General features: G+C 43.2%; 1 long non-coding RNA gene across 1 annotated transcript in view; it reads left to right on the forward strand.

The window, feature by feature from the left end:
• LOC138987952 (uncharacterized) overlaps positions 1-13,268 on the forward strand; it is a 29,332-nt gene extending 16,064 nt beyond the window's left edge. Inside the window, exon 3 of the long non-coding RNA XR_011464257.1 lies at positions 12,949-13,268. This is a non-coding gene — a long non-coding RNA (uncharacterized lncRNA). The remainder of the gene's footprint in view (positions 1-12,948) is intronic.
• The last annotated feature ends 4,316 nt before the right edge of the window (positions 13,269-17,584 follow it).

The following is a 17,584-nucleotide window of genomic DNA, read 5'->3' on the forward strand; positions in this document are numbered from 1 at the left end:
TCCAGCGTGGACATCTGGAAATTCACAGTTCACATATTGCTGAAGCTTGGATTGGAGAATTTTGAGCATTACTTTGCTAGTGTGTGAGATGAGTGCAATTGTGTGGCAGTTTGAACATATTTTGGCATTGCTTTTCTTTGGAATTGGAATGAAAACTCACCTTTCACAGTCCTGTGGCCACTGCTGAGTTTTCCAAATTTGCTAGCACATTGAGTGCCGCACTTTCACAGCATCATCTTTCAGGATTTGAAATGGCTCAACTGGAATTCCATCACCTCCACTAGCTTTGTTCATAGTGATGCTTCCTAAGGCCCAGCTGACTTCACATTCAGGGTGTCTGGCTCTAGGTGAGTGATCACACCATCGTGGTTATCTGGGTCATGAAGATCTTTTTTGTACAGTTCTTCTGTGTATTCTTGCCACCGCTTCTTAATCTCTTCTGCTTCTGTTAGGTCCATACCGTTTCTGTCTTTTATTGTGCCCATCTTTGCATGGAATGTTCCCTTGGTATCTCTCATTTTCTTGAAGATATATCTAGTCTTTTCCATTCTATTGTTTTCCTCTATTTCTTTGCACTGATGACTGAGGAAGGCTTTCTTATCACTCCTTGCTATTCTTTGGAACTCTGCATTCAAATGGGTATATCTTTCCTTTTCTCCTTTGCTTTTTACTTCTCTTCTTTTCACAGCTATTTGTAAGGCCTTTTCAAACAACCATTTTGCCTTTTTATGTTTCTTTGTCTTGGGGATGGTCTTGATAACTGCTTCCCGTACAGTGTCACAAACCTCTGTCCATAGTTCTTCAGGCATTCTGTCTATCAGATCTAACCCCTTGAGTCTGTTTGTCACTTCCACTGTATAATTATAAGGCATTTGATTTAGGTCATACCTGCATGGTCTAATGGTTTTCCCTACTTTCTTCAATTTAAGTCTGAATTTGCATTAAGGAGTCCATGACCTGAGCCACAGTCAGCTCCCAGTCTTGTTCTTGCTGACTGTATAGAGCTTCTCCATCTTTGGCTGCAAAAAATAGAATCAATCTAATTATATATTATATATTGACCATCTAGTAATGTCCATGTCTAGAGTCTTCTCTTGTGTTGTTGGAAGAGGGTGTTTGCTATGATCAGTGCATTCTCTTGGCAAAACTCTGTTAGCCTTTGACCTGCTTCATTCTGTATTCCAAGGCCAAATTTGCCTATTACTTCAGGTATCTCTTGACTTACTACTTTTGCATTCCAGTCCCCTATAATGAAAAGGACATCTCTTTTGGGTGTTAGTTCTAGAAGGTCTTATATGTCTTCAGAGAATCATTCAACTTCAGGTCCTTCAGCATTTTTTCTTGGGACATAGCCTTAGATTACTGTGATATTGAATGGTTTGCCTTGGAAACGAACAGAGATCATTCTGTCATTTTTGAGATTGCATCCAATTACTGCATTTCAGACTCTTTTGTTGACTATGATGGCTACTCCATTTCTTCTAAGTGATTGTTGCCCACAGTAGTAGATACAATGGTCATCTGAGTTAAATTCACCCATTCCAGTCCATTTTAGTTCGCTGATTCCTAAAATGTTGATATTCACTCTTGCCATCTCCTGTTTGACCATTTCCAATTTATCTTGATTCACGGACCTAACATTTCAGGTTCCTATGCAATATTGTTCTTTACAGCCTTGGACTTTACTTCCATCACCAGTCACATCAACAACTGGGTGTTGTTTTTGCTTTGGCTCCATCTGTTCATTCTTTCTGGAGTTATTTCTCCACTGTTCTCCAGTAGCATATTGGTCCCCTACCCACCTGGCAAGTTCATCTCTCAGTGTACTGTCTTTTTGCCTTTTCATACTGTTGTTGGGGTTCTCAAGGCAAGAATACTGAAGTGGTTTGCCATTTTCTTCTCCAGTGGACCACATTTTGTCTGAACTCTCCACCATGACCTGTCCATCTTGGGTGGTTGTGCACAGCATGCCTCATAGTTTCATTGAGTTAGACACGGCTGTGGTCCATGTGATCAGTTTGATTAGTTTTCTGTAGTTGTGGTTTTCATTCTGTCTTCCCTCTGGTGGATAAGGATAAGAGGCTATGGAAGCTTCCTAATGGTAGAGACAGGAGGAAACTGAGTCTTGTTCTAATGTGCAGGGCCATGGTCAGTAAATCTTTAATCCAATTTTCTGTTGATGGGCAGGGCAGTGTTCCCTCCCTGTTGTTTGTCCTGAGGCCAAACTATTGTGGAGGTAATGAAGATAACGGTGACCTCTTTCATAAGGAAGTCAGCATGCACTGCCAACCTCAGTGCCGCCAACCCATGCCTCCGCGGGAGACTCCTGGACATTCATGGGCAAGTCTGGGTCAGTCTCTTGTGGGGTCACTGCTCCTTTCTCCTGGGTCCTGGTGAGCACAAGGTTTTGTTTGTGCCCTCCAAGAGTCTGTTTCCCCAGTCCTGTGTAAGTTCTGGTGGCTCTACGGTGGGGTTAATGGTGACCTCCTCCAAGAGAGCTAATGCCATACCCAGGTCTGCTGCACCCAGAGCCCCTGCCCTGCAGCAGTCCACTGCTGACCTGTACCTCCACAGGAGACACTCAGAGGGAGGTCTGGCTCAGTCTCTCTGGGGTTTCCTGGTGCACACAAGGTTTTGTTTGAGCCTTCCAAGTGTCTATGGCGAGTATGGGGTTTAATTATAAACATGATTTCACCCCTCCTACCATCTTGCTGGGGCTTCTCCTTTGCCCTTTTATGTAGGGTATCTTTTTTTGGTGGCATCCAACATTCTCCTGTCAATGGTTGTTCAGCAGCAAGTTGTAATTTTGGAGTTCTCGCAGGAAAAGATGAGTGCATATCCTTCTACTCCACCGTCTTGTACTTGTACTCCCAGTCCCATCTCAGAAGGGCAATTTATCACTTCTGCTTTATGGTGTAGGTCACACAGACAAACTTTGGTACAGTGTGGAAGGAAACTATACAAGGGTGTGAGTAGGAAGAGTTTGAATGATTGGGGACCATCTTGGCAGCTGGCTGCCAAAAGTAAGAGCACTTTTGGCTTTTCATAATTACTGGAGTTTACTTATTAACATGGGCAAAGACCAGGGATAGTAAAATCTTGTACAGGAATCATGACCCCCTAGCAAGCTGCCAACAGTGTTGCCAAATAGCTCTTCTACACTTGTGTACACTATCTTTTCCTACATATTCACACCTGGCTCTATTTGTACCTAGCTTCTTACAGTTCCCTATAAAATCCTAGTCCTTCAACTTCCACAAATCTTCCTTCAGCTGCAGTGCCTTCTTCACCTTGGCAACCCTTTCAACTCCCTCTTTAGGGTTTAATATATGCAAATCTCTTCATCTCGCGAATGTGTCCCTGATGGCATTAAGCAGATGAGCCCTTGCTATTCTCTGCCCTATCCATATATTTGTTATATCATCTATTACACTGCTGTAATTATTACCTTCTCCTTCAGAAGATTGTGAGCCCCTGTAGTAATGTGTGTTACAAGTTTACTCTCAGTGTCCCCAGGCCTTCCACAGTTGCCACACATGGAAAACACTGAATACAACAAGCTAGTTAAATGAATGACCAACTTAGTGGCATGTTGTCTGTGTTTGTGTATGTGAGCGTACAAGGATGGTGCCACTTAAGAGAGAATTGCAGAATGCAAAAGCTTGGGAACAGCTGATCTGCTCTGTTTTAATCCAGACTCTGCTTTGTTCCATTTGTTTCCTATTAAAATACAAATTTGCCTTCATATCCCATAATCTATTTTTTAAATAAATGTTTTCTATCTTTGCCAAAAGGATAGCTGAAAGTTATATTTTCATAGACATGTCTATGAATTTTAGGAGGCACTACCTGATTAATATACTTATTTTTCAGAAAATGTTCATGTTAAGGAATTTAAGATCCTCTCTAAATCAAGAAAGAATAATTCTGCTTCAGTGCATTTAATGATGTTTAAATGTTAAGCTCAAAGAGTTAATACAAATTCTAAATGTGCTACAGCCAATTGAATTTATTAAAATGAATCTGCAGTAATAGATCAAAAGGTTATTATCCTAAAAGAGTTATGACAAGCACCAAATGGGCCAGGTTATGGGAAAGAGCAATCTGAAGCTATGAAACTTAAAGTTTTCTATTCTGAAAGAGCTAATGTAATATCCAAATGCATTTACCTGAGGATTATTTTATTAACTAAAGTATCTATGCTATTTAAAGTGAAAGCGAAGCGAAGTCACTCAGTCGTGTCCGACTCTTAGTGACCCCATGGACTACAGCCCACCAGGCCCTCTGTCCATGGGATTTTCCAGGCAAGAGTTCTGGAGTAGGGTGCCATCTGTGCTATTTAGAAATAATTTAATATCCTACTAGGGCTCGGAGTTTTGCTCCTGGTGCTGGATTCCAGAATTGTCCATTTTCATGAATTTCTCTTTATGAAAGATTCAGCCTGCCAGTCATGAATGTACCCTGATACACTTCTGCCAAATTTTCCAGATGTTGGTGACTTCCTGGACCTTAACCTGCTTCAAAATGCCTCCGATATTCAGTTTAGAGATATGACTGGTTCAACATGTTGGGGAAGTTTGTAATTTCCTCAGTTCTGTCTCGTCACAACAAAAATTTCAAGCGACGAATGGACCAGTGTTACAGCCCCATATTACAGCTCAGTTTTATTTAGAAAGTAAAGGAAAATACATCCTAGAGGCGTAACGGCAGGCCGACCCAAAAGACTTGAAGAAAAGAGAAGCCCCCAATCCTTCTAGGCTTCCTCCTTTTATACCTTTCTTTCCTCCCCTCTGAGCCTGCCCTATGTAAATTGGGCTAGCCAGGAGGGCTGTTTGTTTAGGTCCTTAGGTCCTCACTCTGGTCCTCGGACCTTCTTTTGTTCTATTTTTGTGGGCTTTTCTCTTCTTTGTCTTTTAGCCACCACCATTTTGGACTCCTTTTTCCTATTCTAACTACCTAACATTCCCCCCTCAAAAGATGGGAGGCCCAATTCTTTGTGAATAGGGGTGTGAAGGTCTCTCTGGCTACTTCCTGCTGAACTGGGATGGCGAGGGGCATTGGGCCTCCCTCTCTTGCTAGTCTCAAGGCTCGGAGTCCTTATAGTGGTGTTCATCTAAGGGTGAGTGATATTTCCTGTGGTCAGGTGTAGTTTTACATATCCTTGAACTGGCACTGCATGTTGTAGCTTGTTGACCTGGGCAGAGACAAAACAGGTTAGACAACTGATAATACATGGAGCAACCATAAGCAGCACCAATATCATGATGACAGGGACTATTGGGGCATTCAGTTCAGTTCAGTTCAGTTCGGTTGCTCAGTCATGTCCGACTCTTTGCGACCCCATGAATCGCAGCATGCCAGGCCTCCCTGTCCATTACCAACTCCCGGAGTTCACTCAGACTCATGTCCATCGAGTCAGTGATGCCATCCAGCCATCTCATGGGCATTAGCCTACTCCAAATTTCCCGTCACCAGGAGGATCCCCCAAAGAGAGATGGTAGCCACCCCAAGAACTCTCCAGCTCATTCTTTGAGGTACTGTAGGATCTATAATGTTTTAATTGAAGCCTGAAACTCCAACACTTTTGCCACCTGATGCAAAGAACTGACTCATTTGAAAAGACCTTGATGCTGGGAAAGATTGAAGGCAGGAGGAGAAGGGGACAACAGAGGATGAGACAGTTGGATGGCATCACTGATTCGATGGACATGAGTTTGAGTAAGCTCCGGGAGTTGGCAACGGACAGGGAGGCCTGGCGTGCTGCAGTCCATGGGGTGGCAAAGAGTCGGACATGATTGAGTGACTGAACTGAACTGTAGACTTTCTTTAACTTAGCTGGAGATATTTACCTAAAAACAATACGTCTCATTCAAGATGGCTCAAGTCCCTCCTTGTTCAGGGATCAGGAGATCTATCTACTCTCTATTTTGGAGTACAACCCCTCCCAAGCTGCATTGGCTCTTTAGCTCTATCATGAGAAATCTTATCCCCAGAAACTTGATTTTGGGGGTGTTCATTGGAATGGCACTCATTTGTAGTTCTGAATAGGTATCTGAGACCTCCCAGGGGCTCACAGGTGGATTGAGTGTCCTCTTCTGTTTTCTTCCATGGTTTGACTCATAAGTAGTGAATCCAGGAGTTGTGTCCTGGAACTGTGACTGCTGTGGGGGTAGAAAGATATACAGGGTAAGGGCCCATCCATGGGGGCTGGAGTTGAGCCTTCGGGGATCCATCTTTCCAGACTTTAATTAGGATTTGAATCCATGGAGCATATAGTGCTGGCTCTTTAGAATCTTTTGGGTCCTGGTTGACATTCCACAAGCGTATATCCTGTTGGAATTGCCTAGTGGTCATAGTATAAGACTGGAGGGTCTGAGCCTCTGATCTAGGAAGAGGTCATTGACATAAATAAAAGGTCTCCCATATAGCATCTCATAAGGACTAAGACCAACCTGTTCCTTAGGGGCAATATGGGTGTGGAAGAGAGCTATTGGTAAAGCCTCATTCCATCCCAAGGAGATCTCCTGGGTTATTTTTTTATCTCTGATTTTAAGAATTGGTTGGCTCTTTCTACTTTTTCCTGAAGACTGAGGCCTCCAGGCACAATGGAGATAGTAAGTAATGCCCAGTGCTTTAGAGACCCCTTGGGTGACCTTAGAAATAAATGATGTCCCATTGTCACTTTGTAATGATCTGGGCAGACCAAATCTCAGAATGATTTCATGGAGCTTTTTTTTTTTTTTTTTTTTTTTACCATTTCTTCAGCCTTCTCAGTCTGGGTGGAAAAGCCTTCAATCCATCCTGTGAATGTATCTGTCATGACTAATAGGTATTTATACCCTTGAGAAACTGGCATCTGGGTGAAGTCCATCGCCAGTCCTCTTCTGGGTAGGTCCCACACTGTTGTACGGGTTGGGCCAGCTGGGGTCTTCGAGCTCCTTGGGCATTTGTTTGACTGGCAAGTGGGACAAGAGTAGACCACTTGCCTTATAGTGGTTTGGAGGCCTGTTCCTCTGAAGGACCTTTCTAGTAATCTTTGGAGGGCCTTTTCCCCTAAATGAGTGGTGGCATGTAAGGAGTTAACCAACTTCCACTGGAAGTTTCCAGACAGAAAACGGCGTCCCTCCTTTTGGAACCACCCCATATGATCTTCTTGAAAGCCCTCACTCCTAGCATTAAGAGTTTCACCTTCAGTATATGAAGGAGTATCTGGCAAATTAGTCTGTGAAACTAAGGTAGCAACACCTATTAGGTCATTGTTCTGTAATGTTGCTCTCTTAGCTGCCTGATCAGCTTCTTGGTTCCCTTATGCCACTTCTGTGTTCCCTTTTTGGTGTCCTTTACAGTGGGAGACTGAGACCTCAGTGGGCAGATGGACTGCCTCCAAGAGCCTAAAGATTCAATCACCATATTTGATTGGGGACCCTCGGGTGGTCAGGTGGCCTCTTTCTTTCTAAATAGTGGCATGTGTAGGTAGCACCAGAAAGGATACTTGGAGTCATTATAAATGGCTATTTTTTTTCCTTTTCCCAGCTCTAAAGCTTGAGTCAGGGCTATGAGCTCAGCTAATTGGGCTGAAGTACCTGGTGGCAAAGGTTTAGCCTCTATGGTCTCAAAATTGGAGACTACTACATATCTGAGTGTCCTTTGATCAGACATCCATAAATGGCTTCTCCCATTCAGGAGTTGTTTCACTTGCTGGCTGGGAAAAATAGTCAGTTTGCCCCCAAGAGAGAGTTTTAAAGCATCTTCTATCAGGACTGCAATATCTGCAAGACTTGAAGGCAGGGAAAGATCTTTTCCCAATAAGGGACCAATAATAGGACCCAATAATAGGGACCACCAGAAACTGGTGGGAAAATATTTGTCCACACCAGCAACAAAGAAGTGCTCAGGTGAATATTTTTGTAATTTTTTTTTTTTTTTTCTGTAGCACCCAAAATAGTACAGGTTTGGGAAGAGAAGGCTTCGGAGTAGGAGGTCAGGACACAGTAGGTAGCCCCTGTGTCAACCAAGAAATTCTCAGACCTACCTGCCACATGCAGTTGTACCCTTGGCTCCAGCCCCATGATGGTTCTCTGTGCCAGGCAGGCTGGCTGGAGCGGCTGCTTTAGCCAAGGTCTTGTTGAACCATCACAAGGGAAGTCTTGGCGCTTGACCTTGAGGCTGTTGGGTCCTGAGGGCACAATGCCGCCCAGTGTCCCAACTGATGACATTTGCAGCATCATTTTAGGAGACTTGTTTTGGTTTGGACACTCTTTGGCCCATTGTCCTGCCTGTCTACAGATTAGGCATTTGCCTCATGCCTTGTCCTTCAACGGTTGTGCTGTAGGGCTTCCCTGGAGGGCAGCCAGTGTCTGGGCATGCCTTATCTCTTTCCTTTTCTCCCTTTCCTGGGCCTTGGCCTCCCTCTCCTGTTCTCTGTTACAAAAGGTATTGGTGGCTGTCTGGACCATCTCATCTAAAGAGGCAGCAGGGTTCTGCTGCTGTAGCTGTTGTAGCTTTATCCTGATGTCTGATGCACATTGGGACAGGAATTTGTCCTTTAAAATCACTTGTTCCTCATAATAGTCCAAGTCCAGATTGGTAAACTTTTGGAGGGCTTCTTTTAGCCTTTCCAGAAAGGCAATGGTGTTCTCATTGGGCTCCTGAGTTTTTGCTGAGACCTGGGCATAGCTGATTACTTTTTGCTGGGCTGCTTTCAGTCCTACCTTTATACAGATCAGAAAATGATCACTTTCCCAGATGTGCTCAGGGCCATTATAATTCCAATTAGCATCTGAGGAGGAGACCACATTCCCCTACTGGGCATTTATCACTTGATGTGTGAAGCCCCATAGCATACCTTTGGGCTTCCTTTAAGATCTTAGCATGCTCAGTGTCAGATAAAGTTTGACTAAATATGACCATGATGTCCTTCCACATCAAGTCAAAGGCCAAGGTAATGTGTTGGAATGTATCTATATATTTGCCTGGGTCATGTGTATAGCTTCCCAGGTCTTGTTTGATCTGTCTTAGTTCTAAGAGGGAGAAGGGCTTACAGACCTGGGTTGGTCTGATTTCTGCTCCAGTTCCGACTAAGGGACATACTCGAGTTGGCTTTTGTGGAGGGGGTGCTCCCAGATATGGGGGGGGATGTTTGGATACAAGAAAGAAGCACCAGGTAACTTGGGGGCCACAAGCTCCTTCTCTTGGTTGTCTGTGTCTAACACCATTTGCCTAGCATGCTCACTTTTAGGGCATACAACAATCCCATAAGTTAAGACAGAGTTCCTTCATGTCTCTTGAAGTGAAGTGAAGTTGCTCAGTAGTGTCCGACTCTTTGCAACCCCATGGACTGTAGCTTACAAGGCTCCTCTGTCCATGTAATTTTCCAAGCAAGAGTACTAGAGTGGGTTGCCATTTCCTTCTCCAGGGGATCTTCCCGACCCAGGGATTGAACCCGGGTCTCCTGCATTGCAGGCAGACACTTTACCCTCTGAGTTACCAGGGAAGCCGCCATGTCTCTTAGTTGGAAGAAAATTTGGACATAGGGGATCTCTGTGCATTTCCCTTGTCTTTTACAGAATAAGTCTAGCTACAGGATGGTTTTGTAATTTAAGCTCCCATCCTCAGGCCAGTGTTCCTTGTCCCCCAGAGGATACCGTAGCCACTCAGTGGCACAAAAGAATTTTAAGGAACTTCTCCTTAGAGATAGAATCTCCTTAGAATCTGCCTGCAATGCAGGAGACCTGGGTTCTATTCTTGGGTCAGGAAGATCCCCTGGAGAAGGAAATGGCAACCAACTCCAGTATTCTTGCATGGAAAATCCCATGGACAGAGGAGCCTGATGGGCTACCATCCATGGGGTCACAAGAGTCGGACACAACTTAGTGAGTAAACCACCACCACCACCCTTAGAGACAGAGGATCAATCAGCTTCCAGTTATTAAGGATGCATCTCAAGGCCATCTGTCAAGAAGTAGATTGGTTATTTCCCCTCTGAAAGACAGTGATGACAGGGAGGAAAAGAAAAAACTAATAGGCCTCCTTCAATTTCCATGGGTGGACTTCCTTAGGGGTAAGTCTTTTTGAAGCTTATCCTACCCAGTACTGTTACAACCTGAGAACCAGGCATCCCCAGGTCAGGGTGCAGATCACTAGGCAAACTGAGGCATGACAGCCTATTGGAGATCGAATCCCCAGGCAGGTCGAAGCATGTTGACCTCCTGGGACCCCTGGACTGGCAGATCCCTGAGCAGGTTGAGGTATGACAACCTTTTGAAGACCAGATCCCTAGGCAGGTCAAGGCAGGTCGACCTCCTGGGATTCCCAGGCTGGAGTTGGGCATCCCCGAAGTCTCCAATGTGACTAGTACTGGGTAAGATTAAGGGGTTGTAATCTTAACTTATTGCTGGCTTGTCCACCACGGATAGGAATAGATACCATGATGTAAAGCAACCCAAGCCTGTCCCTGAGACTGGGAACCTGGAGAAATAGCCATAAGCCTTATCCTCTTATTGCTCTGAGGGAATGTAAGTCACCAGTTTCCTCCCCTAATCCTCCATAAGAGCAGGTTAGGGTGTCTCCAATGGTAAACATTGTCAAAGACCCACTCTAGGTAATAACAGAAGTAATGACAAAGGAGTGGGCTATCTGGTCCCGTTAAGGGCATTAAGAGTATTTTAATAATAATAAGTGGGGTGGAGTGATGTTGCCTACAAGTGGGCAGGGTCCTAGTTGTAGGAGTTAGTACGTGGCTTAAGAACAAACTGATAAGAGGCAACAGACCAGATGTTCCATAAAAGTGGAGTGGAGATTTGATCCAGGGGTATTTTTGTAACTCTTAGGAGAAGTGTAGTAAGTGGGCCCAAATGGCCTGCAGGGTTAACTCCCAAAGTGGCAAACATTATCCCTGGAAGCCCAGTTGCCCTTGAAGGGATGCCAACAGATGGACTTTTAACAGGCGTACCTGTCACCCATCCTAGCGGGTTCAATGAGAGATGCTGTTGTTGCACATGTTGTAGGAAACACGGAAGATGAAAGCCTGAATATCTAGAGAGACTGGATATTATACAGTATTTTCCTCCCAAGGGCCAGCTATTTTCTGTTTGTTCCTCCAGAAGATTGTAGAGGCAATATTGTGGGCCCAGACACGGCTCAGGAAAAGAGCATGAAACAGGAGGGAAGGGAGCAGGGCACAACTTTTGAAAGAATGACATAGCACAAGGGCATAACGTAAATGGATTAAAATAAAATGGGTCCAAGATGACAAGTCAAATTCAACTAAGCATTGATCCTCAATCTGCAAGCTACACCCAGAGGTGACAGGACAGTTCCAAGGAGTGAGTGGTTCCCTTATTGTTGGAATGATCCTCCCACTCATTAGCATATGAGATCACCCAGCTTGGAAATCACACCACATTCCAACACTGAAGCCCTCTCCTCCTGCAATGGCCCACATCCTGCGGGGTGTGTTTCTCTCTGAATCCAAACAAATCCACCTCTTACCTGTGCTGTGTCTCTCACTGAATTTTTGCAATGAGACATCAGAGCCTGAGCTTCATTAGGTCCTGAGGCCAGGCACGGTGGGTTTTGGTTGGGCTCAAGTCCCAGGAGAGAGGAGCTGAAGGATGGAAGGAAAAACACAGTGGGAAAAACGTGCCGAGGAATCCCCTTCATAACCTGCCAGAAAATCTGCTATATACCTGACCTGTGCTCACAGTTTTCATTGGCTTGATCCTTGGCATAAAGAAAAGTAAGGACAGAAGGGCCCCTACCCTCTTGGGCAACAGCTCCTGGGGCCCACCAGATAGTGGAGCCTTTGGGACACACTGAGGAGTAACCCCTGCCAGAGTCCCTCAATTGCACCCAGTGTTGCTCACCTGTTCATGGTGGGGGGTTGGGGGGCGGGTTCTGTGAGGAAACAAGAGACACAAGGTTGTAAAGGAATTAAGATTTTGTTAGCCATATGTCCTTCCAGCCATCAGAGCAAGGACCTCCTACCTTAACCAGAGGTCTTCTGGAATCTGAGACTGAGCCATGTGAGCTTTCTGCCAAGTTTGTTTTTGCTGTCCGGCTTCCAGCACGCTGGGCTTCTTGATACTTCCCTGGAGCTGGGTTTTCTTTGCATTCTGCTTTTACCGTGGGAGCTTTCACTGTGTTGGGCTTCCACTGTGCTTGGCCTCTGCCCTGTGGGGGCCAAGCTGAGGTTGTTTTAGCCAGGTTAAATCCGAGTCATGGCACCATAGATGTCAGGGGAGTTTGTAATTTCCTCGGTTCTGTCTCGTCACAGCAAAAATTTGAAGCGACGGACGGACAAGTGTTACAGCCCCATATTAAGCTCAGTTTTATTTAGAAAGGAAAATACATCCTAGAGGCGTGATGGCAGGTAGATCCAAAAGACACAAACAGAAGAGAATCCCCCAATCCTTCTAGGCTTCCTCCTTTTATACATTTGTCTCCTCTCCTCTGGGCCTGCCCTATGTAAATTGGGCTAGCCAGGAGGGCTGTTTATTTTACCTGAGGTCCTCACTCTGGTCCTAGGACCTTCCTTTGTTCTATTTTTTTGTGGGCTTTTCCCTTCTTTGTCTTTTAGCCAGAACCATTTTGGACTCCTTTTTCCTATTCTAACTATCTAACTCATTTATTCAGGTAGTCTTGAGAGGGAAACAGACAGGAAGGCCAGGGGTCTCCAAAAGGAGGAAATAGGCTGCAAGTGTCAGACGTTTTTTCTCTCTCTCTTAAGTGGCAGGAGGAAACAAACAAGTGTTAGATTTTTCCCCTTCTCTATAAAAATTTAAAAAGAGGTTTTGGTTAAAATTCTGTGTTGCCAGGATGACACCTGACTCCACCTGAACTTAACTTTTCTCAAACCTTGAGCTAACCAATGTGTTTTTCTTATGGAAATGTTTTTCTTAAGCCATGTTAATGAACTTTGTATTTACCCTAGACTCTGTCTTTCTTCAGGTTGTTTCCACTGAAGACTCAGAACTGATAAGGGCTCAACAAACCAGTATGTTTTACTCCTATCATTGTTCTCCTAATATATGTTAATGAAACTTTATATTTACTTGGAAACCTGCCTCTCTTCAAGATTCATGCCAATGGTTTTATTGCCTGGAATGACTCACCTGATGCCAATGTTATCTCAAAATGCATGCTGTGGGTGAGGGGCCTGGTGTCACTCTGAGTTTTGAGACATCTCCTTTCCATAATTAATAGTTTGCTAGTAGCTCTACAACATCCAGCTAAAGACTAGCACTCTTTCTGTCCCCTTCTGATGTCTATGTCAGACGCTTTCTCTATCTCTTTTATACTTTAATAAAACTCTATGACACAAAAGCTCTGAGCAATCAAGCCTCGTCACTGGCACTGGATTGAATTCTTCTCCTCCAGAGGCAAAGAATCCCAGGGTCTTTCGTGGTTCAACAATAATCTTTCAGTCCTTTTAGCAGAGAGCTATTGAATATCAATTTATGTCAGGAGTATATGGAAAACAGACACTTTTTGTTATATCTCATAGTGTTTACATTCTAGTGATCAGATATAGAAAATAATAACCTAGCATGTACTATAACACAATGCATAAATACATAAATACACCATGATGCTGGGAAAGATTGAGGGCAAGTAGAGAAGGGGACGACAAAGGATGAGATGGTTGGATGGCATCACCGACTCAATGGACATGAGTTTGGGTGAACTCTGGGAGTTGGTGATGGATGGGGAGGCCAGGCATGCTGCGGTTCATGGGTCGCAAAAAGTCGGACACGACTAAGAGACTGAACTGAACTGAAAAGGCAAGTGAGTGAATTCTTTTAGGAGGTGATATTTAAATGAAGACCTGATCTATAGGGAGGAATTGCCAATATGACTATCTGGGGGACGATAAAAGAAAAGAAAGAACTCCTGCAGGGTCTCCATGGGTGGAACAAGCCTGATGAATATGGGAGTTTGAAAGTTAACAGATGATGCTGGAGCATGTTAAAGGATGGAGAGATGCTGTTTAGAGACAGGAGGAGTTAGATCATAAAGGACCTTATAGAATACAGAAAAGAATTTAGATTTTTAATCTAAATGTGGTTGAGAGCTGCTGGATGGATTTTAAAAATAGAAGTGTGTCTGATTTATGCTTATAAAGTTTTGGGATTTGGAGCCTCCTATTCTGGTCCTTGGGGCTTCCCAGGTGGCTCAGTGGTGAAGAATCCACTTGCCAATGAAGGAGACATGGGTTAAATTCCTGGGTCATGAAGATGCGGGAAGGCAACCACTCCACTATTCTTGCCTGGAAAATCCCATGGACTGAGAAGCCTTTCAGGCTACAGTCCATGGAGTCGTGAAGAGCTGGACACGACTGAGCACACACACACATTCTGGTCCTTACGTCTATGACAAAAGGCCTTCAAAGAGGTGGCTTGGGGTTTGCTAGTGGGATACTGTCTCCTTTTATCTATGATGTTTGTATTTCATAAAATTTTAATACTGAGTCCCACCCTGACTCAAGTTTAGGAAGCTCTTTCTCCTAGACTCTGTATTCCAGTTTTACCTGTTGTATAGACAGGCATTTAATTCTTCAACCATTCTCAGCCTTTTGCTGATTCTCTTGTCTTGTCCATATTAGAGAGCTATAAAGAAATTTTATTCTCCTCACTTGCAAAAACAAATTTAAAAACCTAAACAAACAAACCCCCAAGCCTTCAACATCTCAAACTCCATTCTAGACTTCCTGAGACTCAAGAAAAGTTGAGTGCATTAGCACCGCCCTCCCAAAGTATATAATATTAATGGTGTTAAATAATGCCAAATGCCCCCTACCCCTTATTCATTCACTGTCATAACTGACAGTCATTTTCCAAATTGGAGTACACTTAATGGCTATTCTAGACCCAGGATATCCAGCCTGCTTAACAAAAGTCTTAGCCTACTAACCTAGACAAAAGATCAGTGATTTTAAAGATATTCCTCACCTCTTTCCTCAAAAACATTTTCCTCAACATTATCAGTTCAGTTCAGTTCAGTCACTCAGTCGTGTCTGACTCTTTGCAACCCCATGAATTGCAGCACGCCTGGCCTCCCTATCCATCACCAACTTCCGGAGTCCACCCAAACCCATGTCCATTGAGTCGGTGATGCCATCCAACCATCTCATCCTCTGTCATCCCCTTCTCCTCCTGCCCTCAATCTTTCCCAGCATCAGGGTCTTCTCAAATGAGTCATCTCTTCACATCTGGTGGCCAAAGTATTGGAATTTCAGCTTTAGCACCAGTCCTTCCAAAGGACACCCAGGACTGATCTCCTTTAAAATAGACTGATTGGATCTCCTTGCAGTCCAAGGGACTCTCAAGAGTCTTCTCCAACACCACAGTTCAAAAGCATCAATTCTTCGGTGTTTAGCTTTCTTCACAGTCCAACTCTCACATCGATACATGACCACTGGGAAAACTATAGCCTTGACTAGATGGACCTTTGTTGGCAAAGTAATGTCTCTGCTTTTGAATATGCTATCTAGGTTGGTCATAACTTTCCTTCCAAGGAGTAAACGTCTTTTAATTTCATGGCTGCAATCACCATCTGCAGTGATTTTGGAGCCCAGAAAAATAAAGTCAGAAGAGATACCCCACGTCTAAGGTAAGAGAAACCCAAGTAAGATGGTAGGCACTGAGAGAGGGCATCAGAGGGCAGACAGACTGAAACCACAATCACAGACAACATTATCAAGACCATGCTTTTTGATGTATGTTCTCTGTGATGAGAAAACACTGAAAACAAACAGGAGTCACTTTGTATAAACAAGTACAGAAGAGGCAGAGACTCAGTTAAGTAGATGCCTCCTTTGTAATTTATAATTTAAGAGATCAGATGCACTAAGAACTGAACTAAACCTTTATTTTGTCATTGAACAATACTGTTTTGAATGACACTTAGACCACAATCAATATTTGAATTAAAAGTTTAACTCAGAAAACACAGTTTTCTTAAACATACACATTTCTTCTTTTCAGAATTAGGTAAGCAATAATAGAAAAGTGACTAACTTTTGCTCTGTATTGTTTGTTACTTACTTCATGGGCAGTGCCCATTGAGTCAAACAATGCTACGTGTAGTAGCACTCTATTAGACTCTATAGAAGCAAAACAAATTTGAGCCTTCACACTGTAAGTGCATTTGTGGTAATTAGATAGACCAAACAATTATAATCAAGTTATAATTAACATATGTAACAAAATTCTTAAATTTCTATGAAAATCAAAATACCTATGTAGAGCAGAGTAAAGATGGTTACTGTAAAAACTAAATTAAATCTATCCTAGGGATTTTAGTTATGGTGTATATAACTGAATGGTAACCAAATATTTTCGTGATTGTTATGATAACCCCAAAGTTGACTCGTTTCTCCACAAATATTATTAGAAAGCAACATTTAAGTGACTTATTGCAGTACACTTTTAAATCAATTTAAAATAAATAATCCTGTGAATATTTAACTGAACTTGCTGCAGTTTTACTTTTGGCAATTTGATCAGGATTTTTGTGCCAGATCTAGATCTAAGAGATTTGGGGTTTGCAGGCAATATTGCTCTGTTTCACAAAAATATGCTTAATCAGTTCCAGTTAGAAAGATAACAATCAGAAAAGCTTGCCAAGGAAAGAACGCAACCCACTTCAGATTTCTCTTTGGAAATGGAACATAGGTTAAAAAACATTTAAAAATAATAATACCATTGATATGCAGTCAAAACAGATTTATTAAGAGAAAAGAAGCATAACTCTTTTAACTCTAAACTTAGCTGTAACCTGTGCTCTTATTAAGAAAAAGAACCGAGAAGCTTAATAGGTAGCACTAGTGGTAAAGAATCTGCTTGCTGATGCAGGAGACGCAAGTGATGCAGGTTTGATCCCTTGGTCCGGAAGATCCGCTGGAGAAGGGAATGGCTACCCACTCCAGGATTTTTGCCTTGAAAATTCCATGGATAGAGGAGCCTGGCAGGCTATAGTCCATGGTGTCTCAAAGAGTTGGACACAACTAAGTGACTGAAGCACAAAGCACACATAACAGGAAATAAGGGGAAAACTGTTATAATTGAGTGGATGAAAGTTCAGTTTCTTGAGTAAGATAGTCCTTGCTTTCAGTCCTTACTCTGTTGCTTACTAGCTGTATGATCTGAAACAAGTCTCTTATTCTAATAAGAATCCACCTGCAATGTGGGAAACCTGGGTTCGATCCCTGGGTTGAGAAGATCCCCTGGAGAACGGAATGGCTATCCATTCCAGTATTTTGGCCTGGAGAGAGTCGGACATGATTGAGCAACTTTCACTTTCTTATTCTAAGACTCAGTTTCCTCATGTGTAAAATGGCAACAATACTGGGGAGCTTAAGTAAGAGTGTAGATAAAGCAGTTGGTAAAATGCTTAACTCATAATTGGCACTAAACAGATAGTTCTTTCATTCATTCATTCAATATATATATTTTTTAGTTATCAGCTATATGTCAGGCATTCTGTTGGCTACTTGGAATATCACAGGAGCAAGATTCTTGTTGTCATGAATTTATAGTTTAATAAGAATAAATTAAAATAATCAATTACAAGAAAAGGGCTGTGG

Source organism: Bos mutus, chromosome 5 (genome assembly GCF_027580195.1).
Source record: "Bos mutus isolate GX-2022 chromosome 5, NWIPB_WYAK_1.1, whole genome shotgun sequence".
In the NCBI taxonomy this organism is placed as follows: domain Eukaryota; kingdom Metazoa; phylum Chordata; class Mammalia; order Artiodactyla; family Bovidae; genus Bos; species Bos mutus.